Genomic DNA, 13,989 nt, shown 5'->3' on the forward strand with positions numbered 1-13,989 from the left:
TCTTCAACTTTGACTTTGAACACCCACTTGTTCTTCAAAGTTCTCATGCCCTTAGTCAATTTCACTAACTCATTAGTGTGGTTCTCATGCAAAGATTTCATCTCATCTTGCATGGCTTCAATCCACTGATCCTTATGTTCATCTTTCATGGCCTCCTCATAACACTCTGGTTCACCCCCATCAGTGAGTAGCACATACTCATTAGGGGAATATGGAGAGGAAGGAATATGTTGTCTTGTGGACCTCCTAAGAGGAATATTTGATGATTCCACAACTTCATGGGCAGGAGCATCATCAATAACAACATCATTGTTATCATCAACATCAACATATTGATCAGGGACTTGATTCTGAGCCTTACTATGATCATCAAGCCCACCAACGTCATTCACACTTATATGAGGAACTTGATCAAGATGGACTACTCTATCTGAACTTGAAGATTTTAGCTTCTCCGTTTTGTTAATATCTTCAATGGTTTGATTTTCCATGAAGACGACATCGCGACTTCTCACAAGCTTTTTCTCAATTGGATCATATAGCCTATAACCAAATTCATCAAGGCCATATCCAACAAAGATGCACTGCCTTGTCTTGGCATCTAACTTTGATCTCTCATCTTCGGCATATGTACAAAGGCTTTGCAGCCAAATACTTTCAAATGGTCATAGGAAACATCTTTTCAATACCAAACTCTATTTGACACATCACTTTGCAAAGTAACAACAGGAGACAAGTTAATAACATGTGCAACGGTCAATAAGGCCTCACCCCAAAAGGAGTTTAGCAACTTTGCTTAAGAAAACAAATATTTAACTCTTTCAATCAAGGTCCTGTTAATCCTCTCAGCCAACCCATTAAGTTGAGGAGTCTTCTGGTTCTAATACCTTGATGCTTGCAGTATTAGTCAAATGGTCCATAATATTCACCACCATTATCAGTACGAATACATTTTAGTTTCCTTCCAGTTTCTCTTTCAACTGAATCTTAAAACTGCTTAAAGACAACTAACACTTGGTCTTTAGTCTTCAAGACACAGACTCAAAGCTTTCTTGAGCAGTCGTCAATGAAAGTGGCAAAGTAGAGTGCACCACCCAGAGTCTTTATCTTTATTGGACCACATAAATCAGAGTGCATCGACTCAAGCAACTTTGTCTTTCTTGAAAGAGGGTTGAACTTAAAGGAGACCCTATTTGTTTTCCCGCCAAGCAGTGTTCACACTTTTCTAATTTAGCACTTTGGAACTCAGACAATAATTTCTTATTGGCCAAAATATTGAGTCCTTTCTCACTGATGTGGCTAAGCCTCTTGTTCCACAATGTTGAGGAGTTATTGTTCTCAACTGTATTCACCATATTGGCACAAGTAGAAGTCGTATTCCAGTATAGACCACGACGTTTGTTACCACGAGCAACAACAAAAGAACTCTTAATAAGTTTCCATTTTCCACCACCATCGGTACTAACATATCCTTCATCATCTAGAATGTCACGCCCCAAGAGGGTACCACATGACCGACACTCAAAAACCATTGTTGGCTCCCAAGTGAACCACTTGACCTGATCACACATCCGTTCATTCATTCAATTAGCGGAAGACTTAAAATAAAGGGGTAATTAAGTGGGCAAATCCCAATCAACAATCTAACCCGAAGAACAAAGGCCATGGGCCAACAAATTGAACTCCAATCTATGTCATTAAATAGTTTGACAAGAACAATTTAAGGAATTAAAATACTCAATCGATCCATCACTATCTAGTCTATGAAGCCTCTATCATTACTATCTAATTGGTGTCAATGACATATTCATGACTACCTCAAATCAGAATGAAAAGACTAAACTTAACGCAAGAATAACATAAGTGGTGTCATCTGAATGTAGGGGAGGACTCACCAATAACCTTTGTGTGAATAGATCCTCAATGGTGCGCCTATTGATGATCTCTTAAACTTGTTTCTGCATCATGAAACGATACAGGTCCAAATGGACATCAGTACATGGAATGTACGAGTATGTAATATGGCAGGATGAAACATACATCAAGGTAGAATAATATCGGTTTAGATATCTCAAATCAGAAAGATAAGAGAGACCCAATCAAGGTGTCATAAGTCTAAAGTAAGAATACAGTTTAGACAAAGACCGATCACATACCATCCAATCCAATTCAATCAAATCATTTACAATTCGATCCAATCCAATCATATACAATCCGATCCAATCTAATCATATACAATCCGATCCAATCCAATCATATACAATCCGATCCAATCCAATCATATATAATCTGATCCAATCCAATCATATACAATCTGATTCAATCCAATCATGTACAATCCAATTCAATCCAATAATTTACAATTCAATCACATACCATCCAATCGAATCATATCCAATCCGATCCAATCCAATCCTGTACAATCCAATTCAATCCAATCCAATCGTTTATAATCCAATCACATACCATCTAATTCAATCCAACCATATACAATCCAATCCAATCATGTACAATCCAATCATTTACAATTCAATTCAATCCAATCATATACAATCTAATCCAATCCAATCATATACAATCTAGTTCAATCCAATCACATACCTTCCAATCGAATCAAATCATATACAATCAACTCAACAATAAAGTCAAGGACTCAACTTAATAAATATGCAAATTAGAATTTAATAATGTTTTACCATTCGACTCAATCATCTACAATCACAATGACAATCCACTTAATTTGGGAGTTTCTCTAACCGACAACCATCACCTATAAGCCAATGATAGTACAACAAGCCAACATTGTTGCCACGTCCGTCCATACATTGCTAGGGTATGAATGAATCAACCAATCATGGATTCATCAATCAATCAACTCCTATCATTTCAGGACAATAAAATGGGAAACATCCAACTTTAACGGTCCAATCCCTTCCTACGTTGGCTACGTAGTTCATGGGATTCGAGTATGGACTATACTGTTACCCAATTCGGTGCTCAATACTCCTCCTAAGACTCAATATGTTCATATCTATCAAGTGAGTAAAATACTCAAAATACTTATTTAGTCTTTTAAGACTTAGTTTCAAATCAACTCATTTAGTCTCATTGCACTCTTTTCAAAACTCAATCAATCTGGTCTCATTGGGCCTTGATTCACAATCAACTCATCTCAATCATCAAACTTTTTTTTTTGAATTTAATACCATCTCAACTCAATGAATACAGAAAATATTAGATACATTTAAAACATAATTTCAACTCATCAACTCAAACTCAAAATAGACATCTTTATGTAAAAATGCCCAACTCGTTTATACTCCAAATACTCATATTCAAAAATGATAATTTAGAGACTCCTCAAACTCAACTCATGCTTTAACTCTTTTAAATCAAAAATAAAAATAATCATTCTTTAATCTCAAAATAGTGTATAAATAATTTATGCCAAAATATTCACAAATCATTTATTTAAAACTCCTTCTCAAACAATCATATATACTCATATGACTCCAATCAAATCAAATTATGTAAATCGCATATCATGTAGTCACATTAGACTCCAATCCATTTCATCTCAAAACATCATCATCAACATAACCTCTTCATCAATCATTTTTCCTTAGTTAAATAAACATCATTCATCTCATCATCAAACATCATCATCAAACATCATTATCAAACATCTTTCTCCAAAATCTTTATTTAATTTTATGTTCAATTTATAGAGACAAAAGAACATTCTAGCTCAACCAAGGTTTCATTCCTTTTTATGTCATTCACATTCATAACTATCCCAATTCATTCTTTTTATTCCAATCAATATATATACACAAAAACCATCAATCTCAACCTCAAGACAATTATGACATAAATGAAATGTCTTCTTGGTTTAATGTGAATGAAAACATGAATCCATACTCTCAACAAAACTCAACTCAAGAGCACCATCAATACATATGAATTTATATACAAAAATTCATTTGTAGTCAATATGTAGCTACGGTTTATGAAATAAATATGAAAGATAATTATTCAATAATTCAAGTCATGAAAATCATCAATCAATTAATAGTATATAAAAATATTCCATAGTTTAGGAAACAATTCAAGAAAACCTTCATAAAAGGTTCAAGCCTTTCACACCTTCCATCCAACACATCTATGGGCATATGGAAGAACTCAATCCATATTTTAGGTTAGCCTTACATACTTGGAGATCGAAGGAAATCAAGACTTGAAGGAATGGATTGACACCTAACTCTTCTTCTTCTTCTCTCAAATCTTGCTCTCAACATTCTTGGGTTTTTTTTGGAGAGAAAACCCTTAGAAACTGATATGGGGGGAGGAAATAGTGATAGCTAGGGTAGTGTTTTAGATATAGGATGGGTGGGAAAGGACCAAAATGCCCTTTCCTCAAGAAAAAACTAAAAAATGAGTCCAAAAACCTGCAGGCGCTATAGTGGCGTGTCGCGCCAAGGGACAAACTTCAGAGACTAGTTTCGGGCGCTATAGTGGCGACGGGCGCCACTGCATCTCCAGGCCTGAATTTTCTGCAGTTATAGTCTATAGTAAAATGGTCATAACTTTTGACTCCGAACTCCAAAAAATGCAATATTGGTGGAGTTGGAAAGAAGAATCAAAGACCTTTAATTTGATAGGTCATGGTCCACGCAATTCATTATATTCTAATAGATATGGTCGTTTGAAGTTGACCCTTATATGAACTCATTTGAAAACTTAGTCGATAGAAATTCTTTAAACTCGGCTTGGTGTTAGAGATCCCTTATGATCCTAAAACATATCTAATATACTTCAAATACTTAGAAATTGATCCTAGCTCATATATGAAATTACAAGTCATTCGATTCGAGTCTACACACATATGAAGAACGGTTTGAGTCTTGGCAGAAAACAATTCGGGGTGTTTCATAGAACACCAACAGAAATTAGGTGCAGACCAACATCAGGTGCATGTTTACTTTTTTCAAAACTAGTTTAGTTCCAATACTAGTTTCCAAACAGATTGTACCAAATTCAACCACCCTAGATATAATATCATTACCCATACTCAAGGTTCCAAAGTCACCAGGAGTATAGGAAAAGAAAAATTCCTTCCTTGATGTCACATAAGATGCGGTACCAGTGTTCATAACCCAACTTGACTCATCACAAGTAATATTTATCAAATCTGCATCAAGGATTGTAACAAGATCTTCGGTAGAGACGGTGGCTAGGCAATTTTCATTGTTATCTTCTTTATTTTCCTGTTTTTCTTTGTTCTCTCTCTTCAATTTTCGGCAGAACCTCTTTGTGTGCCCTTTCATGCCATAATGATAGCACTCAATATCCGTAAGTCTGCCTCTGAATTTGCTTCTGCTATGTTCTCTATTTTGAGAACTAAGTTTTTTATTTCTCCCCCTAGAGCTAGTTACCAGGACATCCGATGATGAAGAAGAAGAAACTTGAGATTTTCTTCTCATTTTTTGTTCAAGACACTACTCTTGGCGGAATCGATAGAGATCACACTATCCGGAGCAGAATTTGACAATGAAGTTCTAAATGTTTCCCAAGAGTCTGGTAGGGAACCAAGTAGAAGTAAACCTTGAATTTCTTCGTCAAATTTTATGCCCATAGAAGATAACTGGTTTATGATTCCCTAAAAATTATTCAGGTGATCTGTCATCAGGGAACCATCATGATATTTTAAACTTAACACTTGCTTTATTAAGAACATTTTATTGTTCCCAGTCTTCCGAGCATACAAGCTTTTAAGATGCCCCACAGGATACGAGCATGTGTCTCCCCAAAAATATGGTTCAACACATTATTGTCAACCCATTACCTATCTGTGCAACAGATTCCACTCTTCATCTGTTTTATTATCAGACATTATAGTGGTAAAGACTGGTTGATAAAAATTCTTGATATAAAGCAAGTCTTCCATTTTTCCCTTCCAAATAACATAATTAACACCATTCAAATTAACCATTCTACTAGTGTTGGCTTTCATCGTTTTCCCCCAAAAAATATAACTATAGCAAATCAAAGTAAATCTTTTCTGATGTGGAAGTTCAAACTATGCTGCAACCACGGAGCATACTCAAATAAAATCTTGCTCTGATACTAGTTTGTTGGGAAAAAATGGACTAATAGAAAAATATATATGGTCAAAATAGTATAAATAAAATGGAAAAAATAATGACACCAAGAATTTTACGTAAAAACCCAAATAAGAAAAAAAACCACGGGCCAAGAGGAGTAACTGATATCACTATAGTAATGAATTTTACGTTGGGTAGTACCAAATACAATACTCAAAAAAGACTACCATACACTCAAAAAGAATAACACTTTTTGGTTTCCACTTTACAAAAATATCGCTCACACTCTATTTTTCTTCACAGACTATTTTTTTATATATAGTCTATGGAAATATCATAGATCAAATATTTTTCTCTCTTTCTTGGTTGTATTGAATGAAGAGCTGGCCATTTTTGACAAAAAAACATGGAGCAAATTGTTGAACCAATTGGTAGCAATATTTGACAAAAAAACACGGAGCAATTGCTAAACAATTACAACCATATTTGACCGCTTTTATGAATTTCAAATGGGGACTGGACCCCACAAAACATACATGGGATTGCTGACTCTCTGATATGATGGGCAAGAAGGAAGTCAAACAAAGGGTTGTTAACCTCTATACCATATGCAAGTTATCCTATATCTCAGTTTTTTAAGTTTTCGTAAATATTTCAAGAAATACCATCATCGCAAACATGTGAAAACCCTTCAGGTAATAAAGTTACAGAGAAATTCCAATGCAACAACAAGTGGAATCTTCACGTGCAAAGAGTTGATGCAGAATGGTGGAATTCATGTGCATCAAAAATCAGTCATCGATAAGCATTTGGAGTTGAAGGATGTTGTATCTAATGATTAAGATGTTCAAATAGGTGCTTCTATACAACATTTGGCCTCATGTGCAGCAGTAAGTGTTATTAAAAATCCTATTAATACATTGATGCTGGATAACCCATCTCAAACTTCAGACAAATTTGTTCAAGAAATATGTACTAGTCTGAATGTGAATGGAAAAGATGCAACTTTGCACTCAAGCTAGAATTCCTTGAAGAAAAAAAAAGTTTAATTTGAGTACTAACACTAGCGCTTGTTGTGATAAAATAAGGGACGCTAAAAGAACTAATCCAAATGTGCAAGAGCCACTAGCTACAGAAGTATTAAATTTGTCATGAATATCAACATTCTTCGTCCTAGTTAATTCTTTTTCAATTTTGGATAGATTCTCATTTTAATCACTAATATTCTTCTAACCGTGGCTTTTCTTCTGTAGGTGGCAACTTTAAGTCCATGAAGTATAGGATTGATGAGCTTTGGTAGAACAAACTCGAAAAAGTAACTTAATGAGGTAAAGTTTAAGCAATCACCAGATGGTGGTTCCAGCTCTAAGGTGACAACCACATACTATATATGTGGAGGGCGATTTAAAGTTCAATGTAGAAAGTCTATCTCCTCCAGAACTCTGATGCATATGGTTAGTGTTCCGAGAAATACTTTCTTCCTATTGTTTTGGAAGTGTTGCCTCTAGTTTGTCAAATGGAAACAACTCAAGGTGGGCTTGATATTTAACATCCATCTCAGCATCCTCATTTCTGCAGCTTGGATCTTATGAACATAAGAGGTCTTGACTAACAAACACTTCGCCCCATACAACAAAGTTGGTTTAACCACACTCTATAACACTTACCTTTATATTTAGGTGGTATTTTTTATCACACAAAACTCTGAAGGCAAACTTTTATTTCATCCACCTCGCACCAATACGATGTGCGGAATCATCATCAATTCCCCATTTTCTTGGATCAAATGTGTACGTATATTAAGATATGTATTGAAGATGAAGAGAAAACCGTGTTGAACAAGTGTTCATATCTTGGATGGTCTCTTCTTCCTTCATTGTGAAGTTTTCATATTGAGTAGTCAGCATGTCTACCTTGTACTCCTTCACTTAGTGGTACCTTCATGAGAAGTTCTCAAGCAGTTCCATATTTCCTTAGATAACTTACAGGCAGAAATCCTGTTGTATTCATCAGGTCCTATCCCAAAGACCAACAACTTTTTTGCTTTGTAATTCTTTTCAATATTCTTTCTGTCAGCTTCATCACACTCTTTTTGAGTTTTAGGGATCACTTGTATGATTTCTCCTTCTTTTATTTCTCTTATAGGAACATAAGGACCATCTAAAACAACGTTCAAAAGTTCACTGTCTTTAGCCATAAGGAAGTCGTGCATACGAGACTTCTACCATCCATAAAACTGACCATTGAACCTAGGTGACCTAGTACCAGATTGTTACTCTTCCAAATTTGATGGATCACCCTTCTTTCAGCTTACAGGATCTTGTATAAAGAATATTGCTCTGATACCAATTGATAGCTTATATGAGTCCACCAGAGTGTCAATGGACTAGGTCCCTTGATAATAATGCAAACAATAAAACAAACTAAAGAGTAAAGACAATACACACGATTTTATGTGGAAAACCTCTTTGCTCAAGGAAGAAAAAAACCACGACTTGTCCCACAGACAACCAACTTTACTAATCAAACGAGCCAAGATTTAGATTACAACTTCGTGCAACTTAAAGCCTTAATCCCTTCCCTCTTGTAACACCTCTGTTATAAGGCAAACTAAGCAATATCTCTAATGCCCATAACCCCAACTAGCTCTAGTTGACATAGACTTTAAAACACTCCGATAAAGCTAACTCTAGCCATGACTTGGAAACTCAAACTACAACATGAAAACAATCAATATTCCTTTATAATATAGGAACTGATCTTACAATGCTTACAAAAGATATAACACAGGTCCCTTGTTTTCTTAGTGAAGTTGCTCTTGCTTGAGAGAATCAGCCTTTTTGTGTGTATTCTTGATTTGCAAAAACTAAGTTGTTTCATGTCCAAAGCTGTATGTTAATGTTGGACAGACACAACCTAGTTGTCTTCTGATTGTCTTATCAGTCTGCTATCCTCTGTTGTTTCTACCAACCACAACAGGTGGTGACAGGCTTTACAGCTGGTCCCCATTATGTTTGGAATAAATCCTCAGGTCCTATAGTTTATTAATTTTTCAAAACCTGAAAGTAACAGTGGTATAACTTGTTTTTGATTGATGGTTGAGGAAATACTCAAAGTTTAATATTATAAATAGCTATAGTGAATTTGCATTATTGAAGGTTTGTCACGCCCCGGGAGGGTATCCTAGACGTGGCCGGCACTCAGAAACCATTTCTGGCTTCCAAGCGAACCACTTAGCTTGATCACACATCCGTTTATTCATTCAATCAGTGAAAGACTTAAAATAAAGAGAATATTTGGTAGGCAATCCCAATCAACGATCTAACTCAAGAAAGAAAGGTCATGGGCCAACAAATCAAACTTCGATCTTTGTCATTAAAATAGTTTGACAAAAATAATTCAAGGAAATGAAATACTCAATCGACTCATCACCATCTAGTTTATTAAGCCTCTATCACTACTATCTAATTGGTGCTAATGACATGTTCATGGCTACCTCAAATCAAAATGAAAAAGGCTAACTCAATGCAAGAATAACATAAGTGGTGTCCTCCGAATGTAGGGGAGGACTCACCAATAAGCTAAGCGTGAATAGATCCCCAATGGTGCTCCTATTGACGATCTCTTAAACCTGTCTCTGCATCATGAAACGATGCAGGTCCAAATGGGCGTCAGTACATGGAATGTACGAGTATGTAATATGGCAGAATGAAACATACCTCAAGGTAGAATAACATCGATTCAATTATCTCAAATCAGAAAGATAAGAGAGACTCAATCAAAGTGTCATAAGTCTAAAGTAAGAACACAGTTTAGACAGAGACCAATCATAAACCATCCAATCCAATCTAATCACGTACGATATAATTCAATTAAATCATTCAATCCAATCCAATCCAATCATATATCATCCGATCCAATCCAATCATACACAATCCAATCATATATCATTCTATTCAACCCAATCACATATCATCTAATCCAATTCATCACACTTCATCTAATCCAATCTATCACATATCACCTAATCCGATCCAATCATACGCAATCCAATCATATACAATCAACTCCACCATAAAGTCAAATGACTCAATTCAATACATATATAAATTAAATTATGTAATGTTTTACAATTCAACTCAAATGGAATTTTGATGACTCTATTGAATTCGGGGGATAGTTTTAGGTCTAGGAGTGTCTTGGATTGAATTTTTGGAATGTTCAAGTCTTTGCAAAAAAAATTCTGGGGTGTTACAAGGTTGTATAGCAGTAGAATGGTACTAGGACTAGGAATATTGTAACGTTGTTTGGGTGTTGTTTGTGGAGGAGTATCATGAAGGGATGGGAGGACTTTTGTGGTCATATTTCGTTTAAGGTTGGGAGCGAAAGCAGGATTAGTTTTTTGGGTGCATAAATGGTGCAGAGAGATCAAGTTGGAGGTAGCTTTTCATAATTTATATCGTGTTTCATACCAAAGAGAGATGACAATCCAACAAATTTGTAGGTCTCATGAGGGTGTGTTCCATTGGAACTAAGAATTCATAAGGAACCTGCAGGATTGGGAGATGGAAGAATTTGACAATTTGATTGAGTTGTTGTATGGGCTTGATACACTAAAAACTCATCAGATATATGGAGTTAAGAGGGAGAGTGGCGACAGGTTATTCACTATTAGTTGGTGCTTTATGTGAAAGAGTGAAGGCGAAGATGTTAACAATGGAGAATTTGAGAAAGAGGAGGATTCCCTATGTTAGTTGGTGCTTTATGTGAAAGAGTGAAGGCGAAGATGTCGATCATCTTCTTGTGCATTGTAAGGTGGCTAGTCGGTGATGTATGGAGGGTGGCCGGGGCCCTTGATTTGTTTGGGATGCAAGTACAATGAAGGAAGCTTTGGTAAATTGGAACCATAGAAGGGGGAAGAGAAGTCGAGGGTTACCCCATTAGCAATCATGTGGGTCATTTGGAAAGAGAGTAATAGGAGGGCCTTTGAAGGGATGAAACTAGATTTAGTAAAAACGCAAAGTAGGATTCTTACAAGTTATCTGCTTTTACTTCTATTACCTGGTGTGTGCGTAGGGAATAGTTCTTTGGATTTGCATACGTACGTAATTCAAATGTTTCTGCAGGGATCTGAGAGAACTGGACTTAGGAGAAAGGAAAGTGGAAAACCTGATTGAAGATTGGCTTAGTCATTTTCCCGATAGCAACACATCACTTGCAACTCTTAACATTTCTTGTATGGTGTCTAAGGTCGACTTATCGACTTTGGAGTGCCTCCTTTCATTCTCTCCTAATTTGAGGATTCTTCGGCTTAGCAGTGCCGTGACCCTTGAGGAAATTCCGGGCGTTCTTCGTCACGCTTTCCAGTTGGTTGAATTTGGTACTGGAACCTACTTTGCTTGCAGATACAGACAGATCCTGCCGAACTTTATGTAAACATGAGTAATGCTTTTTCAGACTGCTATTGGCTCGAAGGCTTGAGCGGTTTTTGGGAGTCTGTTCCGGCGTATTTTCCTTGTATATATGGGGTCCACAATAGTCTCACATCTTTGAATTTAAACCATGCTACCACTCGAATTCCTGATCTTGGCAAGATGATCAGGCACTCTTACAGATTGCAGCCGCCACTGTGGGTAAGTTCTAGCTTGAGTGTCACTTTTGTATAGATATGCATGTTCTCGAGAGGTTGGAGACTCGATACAGTAAGTGTTTTGAATTTTAAAGAAGAAATTTTCTTGAATCTTGTGGTGTTTAACCTGCTGTGTCATTCCTGCAGAGGAGTGTCACTAAAAGTAAAATGAAAATGTTTTGAAATTAAAAAGATGCATTCTTTTTTCAAACAAGCTAAATGAAGCTAACACACATTAATAGAAACGGGAGGAGTATATTTTTCTTTTTAGATTACCCTTTTCTGAGTACTTTTGTTCTTACAGGTGAAACGGCTCTGTTGGTCAATGCTGCAAAGCTGGAGACGATGTGATATCTTTGGATGTCTTCTTGTTCAGTAAGTTATGGCGCATGTAAGCTTTTAGCTCAGAAGTTGCCAAGTGTTAATGTTGAAGTTATAGATGAGAAACTTTACATATACAGGACAGTGCTAGGACGGAGGTTCGACATACCTGAGTTCATTTGGACCGTTGATGGAGATCCAGCAGCATAAACGTCATATAGAACCGGGAATTTCTCCATGACTTCTGCATAGGAAAAACTGCAGGTATCAGGTAAGAGTGCTGATTGTAGTCGACAGAACACGGGAGCTAAAGGTTATTGGAGAAAGCTTTTGAACAAATACTATTATGCTTTTGAGCTAAAGTCTGTTTGTGAAGACTAAGTATAAATATTTGAGAAATATATTTGAAGAGTTTAAAGCACTTAACCTTAAATTTTAATTATGCACCCCATACAATAAAGTCGGTTTAACCACTACGCTGTAGCAATGTATCATTAAATTTTAGTAGTATTTTTTATCACACAAGACTCTGAAAGCAAATTTTCATTTTATCCACGTCGCACCAATACGATGATCGACATCATCGTTAACTTTTCACGTGGCATGTTTAAGACCACAAGACTTGTAACGCCCCAACTTCCCCAAGCTAGGATAAGAAGTCCTACACCGACAAATATATAGAAGAGTTGTTGGGTATATAAGTACCAGACCTTACATCCTAGTTACATGTTTTAAAGTCATGCGGGTCTAGATATAAAAGTTTTTAACGAAGAAATTATAAAAATATTAATATTATATTTGGACAGAATAATAAAAAAATAGTATCAAACAAAAATGAAATGGAATGATTAATATAAAAAAGTGACCAGTGTTATAAAATAAACAAACTTAACAAATTAATAAGAAAGAGAGATAGCAAGAGAACAAAGAGAGTCGAGAGATTTCTGTGTGTTCCATTTCATTACAGAGTTGATGACAGATCCGTGACCAGTGCCCCATACCTCCACATCTATGACATATACTTTTTGAATTTTTCTTTGGTATAACTTCTCGCTTTTCACTCTTCTTTTTAAATTGATGGTCATTTCTCTATGCCAGCAGAGTATCATGATTATAATTTCTTCTTTGATCACGATTGACATCATGACTTATTTTTTTCTGTTGGTTATGATTTGCGTGATTCAGTTCACAAAAATTTATCATCATGCTTTTGATTTTTAGACCTTCCTGGCAGTAGCACTAAATTATCTTTATAATTTTTTAATATACAATTATGAGGGAATACTATGAAAGTTTTTAATACTGAGATTATTTTCTCCACTACCCCCAATCAATAAAAGTGTCTCTTTTTTTTGTCTTTTTATAAGCATTACTTTAATTTGGTCTTTTTATAATATTATTTTCTCCACTACCCCAACCAAACATCTCCCAACAAAAGAGGCATTTTGGTATTTTAATTCCTCCTCCGTACACACTCTGTGTTTAGTTCCAGAATTTTGAGCAATAACAAAGCAAGCAGAAGATATTTTCATCAAGTAAAAAGGTTAGTTAACTCATCTAATTGTGTGTTTAATTTTTGGTACTCTCATCACTATTGAAAACTTTTATGATTCTTTCTTCAATTTCTTCAAGAAAATGACAAAAAATGTTTCTCATCTTTAGTAGTAAGTCCTTAAGTTGGATTTTGTTTATCAGAAAGTAGACAAATGAACAAACAATCTGACCATGTGAATACATACCCGAAGCTACTGTCGATGCTAAGCTTTTTTATTCAGTACTTGAACTTCTAGAGATTTGTGGGATTTCACTGGATTGTTGTTGTTGTTGTTGAACTTCTAGAGATTAAGGAATCACCTAGTTACAAATTTTCTGGAATTTGGACATGCTGCCCAATCAGTTTTTGGTAATTTTTGCAAAATATCTATTTTACCCCTC

General features: G+C 35.7%; 1 protein-coding gene across 3 annotated transcripts in view; it reads left to right on the forward strand.

Moving 5' to 3' along the window:
• Positions 1–13,989, forward strand: part of LOC129901676 (putative late blight resistance protein homolog R1B-13) — a 49,426-nt gene that overhangs the window by 25,795 nt on the left and 9,642 nt on the right. Inside the window, exons 1-2 of one of the 3 annotated variants that reach the window (XM_055976923.1) lie at positions 11,910–12,108; positions 12,195–12,325. The exons of 1 other annotated variant lie outside the window; for it this stretch is intronic. The gene's annotated coding sequence lies outside the window, so the exon portion shown is untranslated. Of the gene's footprint in view, positions 1–11,909; positions 12,109–12,194; positions 12,326–13,460; positions 13,598–13,989 lie in introns of those variants that run through there. One more of the 3 variants, XM_055976924.1, reaches the window with a different exon arrangement.

This window comes from Solanum dulcamara, chromosome 8 (genome assembly GCF_947179165.1).
Source record: "Solanum dulcamara chromosome 8, daSolDulc1.2, whole genome shotgun sequence".
NCBI lineage: Eukaryota > Viridiplantae > Streptophyta > Magnoliopsida > Solanales > Solanaceae > Solanum > Solanum dulcamara.